Raw genomic sequence first — 13,780 nt, 5'->3', positions numbered from 1 at the left:
AGAGGACAATTTGTGGACATCAGTTCTCTCCTTCCGTCATGTGGGCTCTGGGGATTGAACTCAGGTTGTCAGTCTTAGTGGCAACTGTCTTTACCCATTATTGTAGTTTATTATTTTATCAGCTTGACACACACTAGAGTCATCTAGGAAGACGGAACCACAACTGAGAAAATGTCTCCATCAGACTAGCACATAGGGGAGTCTATAGGGCATTTTCTCCATCAGTGATTGATGTGGGAGGACACAAGCCATAATAAGCAGGACTTACCATTTCTGGGCAGGTGGTCATGGAATGCAATAAGAAAGCAGGATGAACAAGCCATGGGGACTAAGCCAGTAAAGAGTGTTCCATGGTCTCTGCTCCAGTTCCCACCTCCGTTCTTTCTTGAGTTCCTGCCCCAACTTCCCTTCAGAGTGGAGTGTAATTGAGATGACTAAGCGAAATAAACCCTGTCCTCCCCAGGTTGTTTTTGGTCATGGTGTTTTATCACAGCAATAGAAAGCAAACTAAGACACCCTCGGAGCCACCTGTCTTGGCCTGTGCTGTGTACTTGTTCGGAAGAGCAAACACCAGGCTTGCCAGACTCACTCAATGGCTCTCTCAGACACACAGTGATCAAGAGCTGAGGAATTCTCTTCTTCCATTATTATACACCTCCATTTTTTTCTCAGAAATTGCACTCTTTCTCCTATATAAATTTTTCTTCACTATAGCCACAAGCTTTTCACTTACAGTAGTCCCAAGCTATTAACTTAGCATATATTAGTATATATTGATTTTATAATGGGTTTCATTATAAGATTTTCATATATATATATATGTATATATATGTATATATATTACATTTTGATTGTATTTGCTCTCAGTTAACCTCTTTTGTTTTCTCCTCACCCCACTTACCCCCTTCTTTTCTAACTCATCTCTCTAGAACCTTCATGTCTCTTGTTTTTCGGATGACCTAGTGAGTTACATTTCAGCTGCTTATGGGAGCGTAGGTGAGAGCTGTTAGCAAGGCAGCCCCCACCCCATGCACACCCTACATTAATTGAGTCTAAGTCCTCAGGAAGCCAGGGTAGGACCTTGTGGGTTCCTTGAACTCCACGACAGCTTGTTGTGTGGCCCAGTCTCTCTAAGCCCTTGTGCAGTTGATTTGAAGCTGTTATGAGTTCAGGACTGCTCTGCTGCATACTTCCCTGCAGTCAGCCCTCCACACTAGTGTCTGACTCTTGACCTCTTTGTGACCCTTCCTTCTATGTAGCCCCAGAGCCTTAGAGGGCAGCATGTGAGGTAGAGGTCCATTTACAGCTGATCATCTGAGTGCCATTTATTCTCATCACACACCTGGTATGAGCCTCTGCTAGTCCCTTCCAAGGAAGCTGCTTTGAGCAAAGCTGGAAGCCACAGTAACCTACAGGTATAGATAGTTATTTAGAAATCACACAATTGAGCTGGTGGGGTGGCTCAGAGGTTAAGAGCACTGTTTGCTCTACCAAAGGTCCTGAGTTCAATTCCCAGCAACCACATGGCAGCTCACAGCCATCAATAATGAGATCTGTGCTCTCTCCTGGTGTGTAGGCACACATTCAGGCATAATACTGTCTAAATAATAAATACATCTTTAAAAAGAAAGGAAGAAGGAAGAAAGAAAAAAAAAGAAGGAAGAATGAAATCACACAATGTACACATCATGACCTAAAGAAGGTATTGCACCAATATATACGGTGCATTTTCTGTGTCTTTCTGTCTAATAGAGTCAGGGAGTCATTTATCTTGTTATGTTTAGAAGGCTTCTCTTAAAAAAAAAAAGACAATAAGGACGAGGAAAATGCAAATGGGATAGTAGCTACCATTTGTCTGTTGACCAGCCTTCTGTTGCTGTGATAAAATTCCTGGTGATAATCAACCTAGAAAGAGAAAGGATTTTAATTAGCTCCAATTTTGGGAGGTTCCAATCTTGGCCCTGATCCTTTGTGCCTGTGGTAAGAGGATATGATGACATATATGGCAGAGGAGGAAACTTAAGTCATGCTGGCCAGAACAAGATGGGGTTGGAGAAGGCCGGGCCGGGTCCCAGGATCCCTTTCAATGGCAAGGCCTCAGTGATCTAACTTCTTGCCCCCGGACTCCACCTTCTGAAAGTTCTGTTGCATCTCAATCAAGCCTTGGGGTGCAGACCACACTTTTAGTATGAGAGTCTTTGGGGGAGTTATTCAAGATCCAAACGGGGGCAATTTATCATGTTCCCTCTCTGCGCTGTGCTTTATTGATTTAGGTCCATGTCATTACATCTGTGTTTGTATTTTAGGTCCACAAACGCTAGGAATAACATTTTCTGAGAAGTCATCAGTGGTGGGCAACATCAGTGGTCTGTTTTCCTTTTGGTTAACCGAGGAACATGGGTGGGTCTGATGGAGAGTCAGATACAGCCTTAGTTTATCTTTCCCTTTCATTTTCAGGAGCCTGTTTGGCCAGTTGGGGGAGTGTCAGCTCCTCTGCAGATGATGCATTTCTCTCCAGGTCCCGGTGCTGGGATGGCCACCTGGTAGACTCACAACAAGTTCCCTTTCATTTATGTTTTTGTTTTATTGAGACAGAGTTTCCTCTGTGCAGCCTTGGTTGTCCTAGACTCACTTTGTAGACCAAGCTGGCCTTGAACTCACATCAATCCATCTGCCTCTGCCTCCCAAGTGCTGGGATTAAAGGCATGCGCCACCATGCCCAGCTCCCCTTTCACTTATGTACTTACATTTTCCAAGTGCCTGCTTACGAACAGTGACTTGACCTAAGTAGTCATGATGGGTGAGCGCCACTATGAGGAAAAAGTGAATGGAGCAGAGTGTGCACGCCTTCCAGACCTACAAGGGAGTCCACATACAACATATCACTAAGATGAGAAAACCCACATGCAATTCACAGGTTCCCGTTGAGCTCTTCCATGAGTGTGAGAGGTGCTTGATTATTTCCAACTACTTTTTCTGTATCTGTTGAAGGTAGGTGGGTTCAAAAACGCTTCTGTTTGAAATCTCTGAACACTGTGGAAATAGTAAAAGAGAAACTTCGGGCATCCTCAAGAAACTCCCCCTCCTGGGGGAATTATTAACTGGTGAGTAATGTGACAGCGTTCTCCGCAGATCCCAGCTGTATGTCTCAGAGTCTCCACCATTCGCCTTTTAGAATGAGCCTTTCTCATACTTCTCATGGACTCCCAAACACAGAACGACCCAACAAAAACAACTGCTCTCTCTCCCCACCACCCTTCTCATACCAAGCCTCATCTTTCCTAGTTTTGTTTTGGCATTTTCCTAGGGCTGTCAGCTTCTCAGAGAACTTACCATTGGCCAATAGATATTGGAAGGAGGTGAGTGAAGGCACTATGAAGTTAGGGAAGCAGTGGGCCTGGTCTTTGATGCTCCTTACTACCTGAGAAATTCTAAAATGGCCTAGTTTTCTAAAAAATGTATGACATTTCCTCCAAAGAAAAAGCTGAGCTCTGTAGACTTCCTCCCTCTTCTCTGTTTAGTGCAGAAATCTTAGATCCTGGCTTGGAAGGTTAGCTGAGTTCCCTGGGGCTGGTGGGTGGGGCAATCTAAGATGGCTGGATTCCCAAGCTCTTTGGATATCTGTGAAAGTTCTCAGCCCCTGCCCAAGCATTTTTGTCTGCCAAGTAGTATGATAAAACTTGTGAGAACAGGTTTTCCTGAAGTAGTTGATGCATCTGCATCCATTCCTGGCAGGAAACCAAAGTAAAATGGTTTCAAAGAAACCTTCTACAACACTAGAAGGGGCTCAGTGTGAACTCCCAGCTCAGTGATTAGTCCAAGGAATGTAGGTTTCCTTTGACTTCACTTAAGAAGTCCTCATGAAGTGGGGAACAGTGGTGGCGCACACCTTTAATCCCAGCACTCAGGAGGCAGAGGCAGGCAGATCTCTGTGAGTTCAAGGCCAGCCTGGTTTACAAAATGAGTCCAGGACAGCCAAGGCTTCACAGACAAACCCTGTCTCAAAACAAACAAATAAACAAAAAAGAAGTCTTTATGGCCGTTGTATGCAATTCCAGCCAACTTCAACCGCTTGAGACTTGGTTGAGCCTTGTCTATCTGAATGGATCACAAATCTTATTTTTCCCAGTTGAGCGTGAGCAGCCTGTGGCCTGAGAGCTCCTTTTCAACAATGAAGCTGTTGTGGGAACTTAGCCATCTTGACACTGATAGTTCTTTAACGGGCTGCGTCCTTTTACTCAGTGAGTACTTTCTTTAATCTTAGGGGGAAAGTCAGCATCTGTTGTAAAGGCATTGATTTGAACAGCTTAGTGAAAACACATCTTCCCTCTGATAAGAAGCAGAGTCACAGGAGAACTATGTGTTCTTAGCTTTCCTGAGGAATGAACTCACTGTCCCACTTTTCAGGGAATGGATAAACGTCTTGGTGGCACAATCACAGTAAGCTTTAGTCTTTGTTAACCCCTCCACTTAGAGGCAAAGGACCACTGACGATGGCTGTCCTCTGGGTTCTCCAGATCGTCCCCTTCTCTGGTCTGCTTAGAAAAGGCCACAGGAGACCAGCTACATGCTTTGTGGAGAGCAAAGCCTTTTTTTAAAGACAGGGTTTTTCTCTGTGTAACAGCCTTGGCTCTCCTAGGCTCGCTTTGTAGACCAGGCTGGCCTTGAACTCATAGAGATCTACCTGCCTCTGCCTCCTGGGAGCAAGGACTTTAATAATCCAACCCTTGCCTCTTTGAAAGCCTCCAAAACACCAACTGCTACAGAGATATGTGTTCCTGTGGCGATTGTCTCAGTAAACAATACTTTTGGGGAAAAATACAGTCCCTTGCTCTGTAATTAGTGAAAAATAACAATATTTCAATGATGGTAATGTGAAAAAAAAAGTTGAGATCCAGTATTGGGACCCATATTTTTTGGCTTGTTTGAAAAGGAGTAAACCTACCATGTCTCTGTTAGTTCAAGCAACATCTGTGAATGTTGTCGTTGCGGGGGGGGGGGGTTGGTTAATGATTTAGAACCTAGGCGTACCTCAGAACCAAATCTCTAATGACCCGTGTGCACATGAAAGTGTGTGTGGTGTCATCTTGCTCTGTCACAACACTGGCTCTAGCCAAGGAGAAGGAAATGTCATCTCGGGTGTCAAACATAGGGTGATCCAATGAGATGCCTGCATCCCTGATGGGAACATTGGGCAAGCTTAGTTTAATTTTCTATTATTCATCTTCAGTAATCCCAAGATTCAAATTTCTCCAACTTTTCCAAGTCTAATGAAAGAAAAGCTCAATCTGTGCCCAGTTTATCTCAGGGGAGAGTGTTTGTGTGACTATTTTGAAGGTTTCTAATGAAAACAAACCAGGCCATCATTTCTGTTAACATGGGAATCCTAGCTGACGTAGTTTGGAGAGCATCCATTTAACTGGAGTGCTACTGCAGATGCTGATGGGTAAGACTTTTCTTGTTGTTGAGCGAAACCTGCTTTTGATAATTGGTACTTAATAAGGGAGCAGGAAAGGCAGAGGAGAGAAGAGCAAAAGCTCCCAGGGAATAGGACTCTGCTTCATGCCCTTGCCCACCGCCATGGGTGACCAGCCCCTCCCGTTTTTTGTCTTTAATGTAACAGTATTTCAGTAAAACTGTGTCTGGGACCTTCTTCCCTTTCTGCCTGACAAAATTTACATAGGCTTCTTTAGGAAGCCAAATGATGAGATTTCAGAGACTGGAGAATTCCACAGCCCTTCCATCACCTGCAGTCCTGTGGCAGGCATTCCCCTGGGTCCAAGGATGGATGCTGTGATGTTTGAGGAATCTCTGAGCACTTGATTAAGAGCCTCGGGTGCTCCTGGATGTGGGTGATGTCTTTGAAAAAAAAATGTAGTCTTGTCTTCAGGCTTAACTTGTTTAGAATAGGTGCTAGAACTCAGAAATTCAGACTCTACAGGACAAAATGACCCCGCAGGGGATCTACATAAAATGTGATCAAGAAGAGCAAAGGTCAGATTTCTTTTTTTCTATGCAGGTTGCCACACCAGTGACTTACAGGCATGCCTCTGGATGCTAAGCCAACACGTGACTGAGTGGCAGTTTTAAGAAATATTATTAGTATCATTGTGTGTATGTGGATGAGGACACGTGTGTGCCATGACCCACATATGGGGGTCAGAGGACATTCTCTCACAAGCTCATTCCCTCCTTCTACTGTGGGATTCTGGGTTAAACTCAAAGCATCAGGTTTACCCAGCAAGCAGCCTTACAGCTGAGCCATCTCTCCAGCTCAGTTTTCATACGGACAGGATAGGTCCTAAGTGTGGACCCCTGGTGTATTTTTCAACCCATTTATGTTCTATATCTCTGACTATGGTCTTGGTGCTAGTACAACTTGGCCATTTTATAAACCTAAACCCATAGGTCACTGTTCATCCTTCTTAACACATTGCTTCTACCTTAGAGACCTCCAGGTAGTCTATGCATGTCTTCTATTCCAAATCCAGTATAGATGTAAATCCCTCAGATTCCCATCCCAATAACAGACTTATTGTTATTCCTGGGCAAGCTAAAACCATTCCAGCCGCTCATACAATCTGACTGGAAAGCTCATGTAAGAGACTCCTATGAAGGAAGCAAATCTAAAGATAGTCTATGTGACACAGAAGCCCTATCCAGAAAGCTGGACACATTTAACATTCCCCTGTCTTAGAGTAACATTTACCACAAGACACATATGTAAGACTTTTCTTCCCCCTTTATTCTGGTTTTCTTTCCTTGGAGAGAAAAGTCCAGGTAAAGGTGTCCAAGGCTGGCCTTGAACTTTTTCTTTTTTTTTTAACATTTCTTACTTTTTTACATGTATATTTATATTATTATACATCTATAAAATAAACTACATATAGCAAGCAGAACCACTAAACAAGCAGGAATTATATCAATGTTACATTCATAGTGTTTTGGCTATTTGTATTTGGCAACCCTGAAGAAAACATCTTTCCTATCTTGGTGCATCTAAAATTCTGAATGTAAATCAGTATCTATCATATCTCATCTCTATCAACTTAAAACATCTATCTGGACCTAAAAACATCTTAACCCCTAAACAACTAAGCTTAATTGTAAAACTAAACTATCTGGTCTTCAACCCCATCAGAGACTTGAGAAGGAATAAAATTAATTACTGGGCCAGAAGGTTGGCCTTGAACTCTTTTGTGTTGATCTTAGAACTCAAGGTCTTTTGACCTTACTCTCTTGTGTGCTGGGGTGCATATACAAACCACCATGTTCTGCTGACTTTTTTCTTTTCTTTTTAAGAATAAAAATAGTAATCCCATAGTTTCTCCTTACCCAAAGTTTTACTTTCTACACATTCAGTATAAACATGATGGAAACTCACGCTACTCTGTTCTGTTCTGCCTGAGCTTTGGATCCATGCTGTATATGGTAGCCACCCAGGACTTAACTTAGTAGCCATCTCAGTTGTAAGATCAGTTGCTGCAATGTACAAAAGCTTGGGTCAAATAACTCTTATATTTCTTGCTGATGCTCCAGAAAGCACAATAGTAGACTTGCTGACAATTCATGTGTGCTAAAAAGAAGATATAAGGTATTTTATTTATTTAGGTGCCTTCTTACTATGTAGCTGAGGCTAACACGGAACTTTCACTATGTAGCTTGCGATGGGACTATGGGTATATACCACTACATATGGCCTTGAAGTGCGTCCTTCAAGAGGGAAGGAAAACTATGTTCTTATAGGCAAAATCATACATGTAAGAATGATACACGTTGAATAGTATTTCATTGTGTAAATGTACCACAATTTCTTTATTCATTCTTTGGTTGAGGGACATCTGGGTTGTTTGCAGATTCTGGCTATTACAAATAAAGCCTCTGTGAACACAGTTGAGCAAATGTCCTTGTACAGTGGAGCATCTTTTGGGTATATGCCTAGGAGTAGTCTAGCTGCGTCTTGGAGTAAAGCTATTTCCAGGTTTCCGAAAAGCAGCAGATTGATTTCTGAAGTGGCTGTACTAGTTTGCACTTCCACCAGCAATGGAGGAGTGTTCCTCTCTCTCCACATCCTCGCCAGCATGTGCTGTCACTTGAGTTTTTGATCTTAGCCATTCTGATGGGTGTAAGATGGAATCTCAGAGTTATTTTGATTTGCATTTCTCTGATGACTAAGGACATTGAACATTTTAAAGTGTTTTTCAGCCATTCAATATTCTTCTGTTGAGAATTCTATTTAGTTCTGTATCTCTTTCTTAAATTGAATTATTTGGTTTGTTGGTTTTTAGTTTCATGAGTTCTTTATTTATTTTGGATATTAGCCCTTTGTCAGAAGTCGAGTTTGTGAAGATCTTTTCCCAGCCTATTGGCTGCCATTTTGTTCTGTTGGCAGTGTCCTTTGCTTTGCGGAAGCTTTTCAGTTTAATGAGGTCTTATGTATTCATTGTTGATCTTGTGGTACGTTTGCACAACGGAGTACTACTCAGTTATCACAAACAAGGAAATCATGGCATTTGTGTGCAAAAGGACGGGACTAGAAACAATCATCCTGAATGAAGTAACCCAGACCCAGAAAGACATACATGGAATATACTCACTTATAAGTGGATATTAACCCAACATAGATGTCCTCTGACAGACTCCACCCAGTGGGGGGATCAGGGCAGATGCTGAGACTCACAACAGGACTCTGGGCAGAGTGCAGCTAGCTTCAGAGCAGAGTGTTGGAGTGGTGTGGAAGAGTTGGGTGGTGGTAGTGGAAGGACCCAGAGGGGTCAGGAGACCTACAAAGAGACCATCAAGTCTGGCAGATCTGGCCCGGGGCGGGGGGGGGGGGGGCTGCACAAACTGATGCACCAACCAAGGACAATGCATGCAGAGAACCTAAATCCCCCTGTTCATATAGCCGATGGAGAGCTCACTCTTCACTCGCAGGCGGGTGGGAAGGGAAGGGTCTAGGATCGCCTCTGACATGAACCCTGTTGCCTGAGATTTGATCACTTGCCTTTCAAGCATGTGCCTACGGTCTGAGTTGTCTTCCAAAAGTCTCCGAGATGCTACAGTTTCAGACCAAGGCCCTAGCAAGTCTGTCCTACATGACACACACTGGCTGAGCTGGTTCAGTCTGCTGGCATACAATGGTTGCTGTCCACAGCGAGACGCTCAGCAGTTCTGAAAGATGGGGCCTGAGCAGAAAACACTTTCAAAGGGGAACAAAAGCAAATAGTGTTGTGTTTGCCATCCACATCTTGGAGAACTCATGAGTGTTATACAGAAAACAAAGAGTCGCGATATGAAAATATGCCCTTCATTCAAGAGCACATGTATACACACCAAAACAAGGCAAATCTCTTTTAGGGGGAAATATTTGTGGTAAAAATAATTACTGTATACTTATTGCTGCTGGAGCTGTGGTCCAACAGGGAAATAGAGCAGAGCTGTTGGGGAGCCAACGGGGATCGAGCAATTTACAAAGGTCTCAGTTTGCTCTACCTGGAGAGATGGGTGTGTAGTTTAAAATATCACATTTAATTAACACTTGAGGAGAGGAAAGAAATGGCTCACCCCAGTAATCCGAGGCAGCTTTTGTATGGAACAGATGAAGGGGAAAAAAATCTGATTAGGCGCTGGCTTTAAGTACAGTTTCCTTAGATTTCTGTTCTCCTCTTTACCATATAATAACATGGCTTAAAATGAGTTCTGACAGCTAATCAGAGTGAGTGGCCTTTTCTTCCCCTGGAGTGGTTAACAAGTGCTGTGCATGGCCAACAAACCGTACTGCTGCCTAGACGTAGGAAAGGAAGGGTACTCGTGGGGTCTTTTGTGGCAGGAAGCTCTGAGGTCTCTCTGGTAGAGTCAGAGCCTTTGGTGGTAGGAGAGTCTGCCGTGTGACCCATGGCAGTCTGGAGTAACTATAACCCTGTCACTGAATAAGACAGTTAGTTCTTCCTTCTCCACTGGCTCTCACTACCCATCCCATCCCTCCCCACTGTCTCAGTCAGTTACTTCTGTCTCTGATGCCTCACGGGGAATCTATACTATAGAAATACAACGATGGCCTAAATTTAGGCTGTAAGTGATAGAGTGGGAGGAAGGAAATATAACCAACTGCCTTGTTGTTATCGCTGATGTTGTTGTTTTGTTCTGAGACAAGGTTTCTCTGTGTAGCCTTGGCTGTCCTGGATTCACCTTGTAGGCCTGCATAGCCTCACAGAGATCCGTCTGCCTCTGCCTCCCCGAGTGCTGGGATTACAGGTGTGTGCCACCATGCCCAGCTCAACCAACTGTCTTTTTAAGATAAGGGTCTAGGAGAGAAAAGGGTGTCTGAGGCTGAGGGCAGATAGCTGTGTTTAACTGGTTCAGGCAGAGGTGGGGCTAGGTCAACCAGAAAACCCAGATCTTTCCACTAGGGCTGTCTGTCTTTTGTTTATCTGAAGACAGACATTTGATTCCCCAAATTCAAATTCTCCTTTCTGGTTTGGGTTGTAAGGGACCAATCATTGCTCAAGGGGAAGTAATGGCCTGCAATGCAGACCAAGAACTCTCAGATTTCCCACATGAAAGCTATACAAAGGGGTACAAAGATTGTCACTCAATTAAACATAATAGCAGCAGCGAAGGTGACTTTGGGGGTGGCATCTGGGCCCAACAAAGTCCACAGGACCCCAAGCCCATGCCAGAGCTAGGCCACATCAAAATCCCAAGTGTCTATGGGATTAGTTCCTGATTCCTCCCTTCTAAGGAAAGAACTGGGGCAAAGGTTTTGAGCTTAAGGTTCGAACACGGCAGGCTCAGGCCTGAAATGTGGGCAGGTCTCCTAAGCCAAGGGTAGGCAGGTCAAAGTGAAGAAGCCCTAAGGGCACAGCCAGGCCCCAAGAGATTGTTGGCTGGGCTCAAAGAATAGCTCTCTTTAAAGTTGGTTTTGATGGGAAAGAGGAACTCCTGAGGCCAGTCATTTTGAAGCTTTAGGGGGGCGGGGGTTGGTGTACCATGTGTTGGTGCTGGGAATCTGCTGTGCCACTTCTCCTTCTGGGCACCTTTGTGCTTGAATTCCTATTATCAATTCTTTGGGCCATTGCTCAGAGTGGAATTGATGAGTCCTGGGATAATTCTATGTTTAATATTAATAAGTGGCCAAATTGTTTTCCACAGAGGCTGATGCATCCTGGGAAATACACACCTCCTCTTATGCGTTGCTGCCTCTATAGTTACCATTCCAGTGGACAGCGCTGTTTCAACACCCTTGGATTTGCATTTCCTTGGTAGGCAAGGGTGCTGAGTGCCTTTATTATGGGGTTGTTGGCCATTGGTATGTTTTCTTTTGCCGAAATGACTTTTCAAGTTCTTTGCTTGTTTTACTTCTATGCTCCTGGCTTGTAGTTATTCACGGATTCTATATGCTAGGCCCTTATCAGGATATGACTTATAAATAGTCTTTATTTCTGCGGATTGTCTGTGTTGGGCTTCAGACAAGCTGCTGAGATGCCTATTTAACCAAGGCCGACCAGGCCTCCAGGCTCTCCCAGCATCCCTTACTCCCTCCCTGTTACTGGGCATGGCTAGCACTAGCATACCCCATACTCTAACCTCAACTTTCTAGGCCCGGGGCGGGGCTTCCTCTCCCCAAGAGGCTTTCAGTACATAATCCAGACATTTTGGTTCCCTCTTGTCTTATGGGTGCTAATCACCCTCTCCCGACCCTGGGTGGGGTCCCATATCGCTTTAATAGTACGAGCGCCCAAGTCTGCCGGCATACTGAAAGACACAAAATAGAGGATTCTAGCAAACTACTAGAACCTGGGAATGGGGCCCGGAACAGGGCTGTGGCTGTCTCACTGTCTTCACGGAAGTCTCAGAGCTCATGTCGATTCCCCATTGGTCTGAAGACTGTGTATAAATGCTTGCTGCTGCTCAATAAAATAGATCTGCACTCCACGCGGGTCTCAGGAGTCTGTTTCCCAGATCCGTGGGTCCGTGATTACTCCCCCCCTCACTCCCTCCTGGATCCAGGTTCTGTACTGTTTCTCTCTGCATTTTGTCTCTCCTCTCTCACTGCAGGCAAGCTTTCTCTCTCTTGACCCCCCCAGCCCCACCCCTCCCCATGCCACGCCCTTTTTCTGTCTCCCTCTGCATGGCCATTTCTCTGACCCTCTCCTACGAGTGAGGCCAGTGAATGCACCCCAATAAACCTGCCTTTATATTTTAATTTGGCTTGAATTGGTACATTTCATCGGCAGAGAATACCTGTCAGTCTGTTTATTATATTAAAATGTATGGGTTTTCAAAAAAAAATTTGTTCATTTTTATTTAATGTGTTTTTATTTTTTATTTGGATGAATGTTTCACTCGCAAGTATATAAATGCGCTGCCAGTTTTTCTGGTAGCCGTGGAGGCCTAGAGGCCAGAAAAGGACGTTGAACACCCGAGAACAGAAGTTTCTGCTACGTTGAGTACAGGGAACTTAAAAAAAGTTTCTCTGCAAGAAGCGAAAACATGCTTACCTTCTGAGCTGTGTCTTCAGCCCCTGCGTTCCTGTTTTCAAAGGGTAGATAATGAACAAAAGCACTCAGACGCTCCTGGGATGAGTGAAGCCATAAAGGTTTTGCCAGAGAGGTCCCCTTGTGTCACTTCTCTCGCTCTCTCATTAGCAGCGCACACCTGACTTTGCTGTGATAACTGCGGCCACGTGTGCTGTGTGAAGACTCTCATCCCAGAGCCACATTCCTCTGTGTCCTTTCTCCTATCTGTAGGTGCCCTGCCTCATAAGTGCTAGCACTTCTGTTTTCCAGCTTGGGAAACCGAGGAACAATTACTCCAGTATTTGTCCGAGAGCCTTGCTGGCTGGAACAGCAGAGGCAGCATGCAAACCCAAGTCTGTCCAACTTGACAACTCGACCAGTCCGTCCGCGTTTTGTTCAGTGTTGTTTTGGGGGCACTAGAGTCCCTTTATGTACCTGTGAGGTATTTCTCCTCACAGGAAGGGAGGTCAAAGAAGGTCTGGGTCTCTGGAGCCGTCAGGCACCCCAACCACAGCGGCTTCACTTTGATTCCGTTCTATAATTTAGGGCTCTAGAGTCAGATTTTGTTCGAGAGAAATGGAAAGAGGATAATGGTGCTTTAAAAAAAGTGTTTGAAAAAAAATCACAGCGAACCCATGCTACTCTTGCGACGTCTCGTTAAACAAAAGTTTCAATAAAGGACACCCAGTTCTAAGTTTTGAGACAGAAAAGTAGCGTTTGTGCACACCCACACCTGCTCATGTAGTCACACATTCTCATATCCTGTCTTTATTCCCCCCACCTCCCCCCAATTCCTGCCAGTTTCTGGTCCAGGACAATGCCAGCCTTAGAAGGAGTTGCCTCTAAACTTCCACTTACTAGGAAAAGAAAATTAGAAGCCACACCCACACTTGCCAGCATTCCCTGCTGTCACTATCATCAGCCAGGTATGCTGCCTGTTCACCTCCAAAAGGCATCTCAGCAGCCAAGCGCAAGCCAGAGCTGCCCGCCTCGAGAGTTATCACCAGCCCCTGAGAAAGGCCTTGGCTTTCTTCCCCCCACCCCAATCCCACCCCCGCCCCCTTCCCTAGTCATGAGGCTGAAATCCAGGAAGAGCCATCCTTGAGGACCCCCTCCCCGCCCTCGCTCCCCAGGTGAGGCCAAGTCCTAAGAGAAATAGGCTTGCGGGTGAGTGTCTCTCCTCCCCGCCTGGCTGCTGGCCATGACCGAGTGGGATGGGTAAGATGAGGGGAGGGGCCACTGGACCACCCACTCCCACGGAA

Source organism: Acomys russatus, chromosome 3 (assembly GCF_903995435.1).
Source record: "Acomys russatus chromosome 3, mAcoRus1.1, whole genome shotgun sequence".
Classification (NCBI taxonomy): Eukaryota; Metazoa; Chordata; class Mammalia; order Rodentia; family Muridae; genus Acomys; species Acomys russatus.
The sequence above is the reverse complement of the archived record's forward strand: the minus strand, read 5'-3'. Positions refer to the sequence as shown.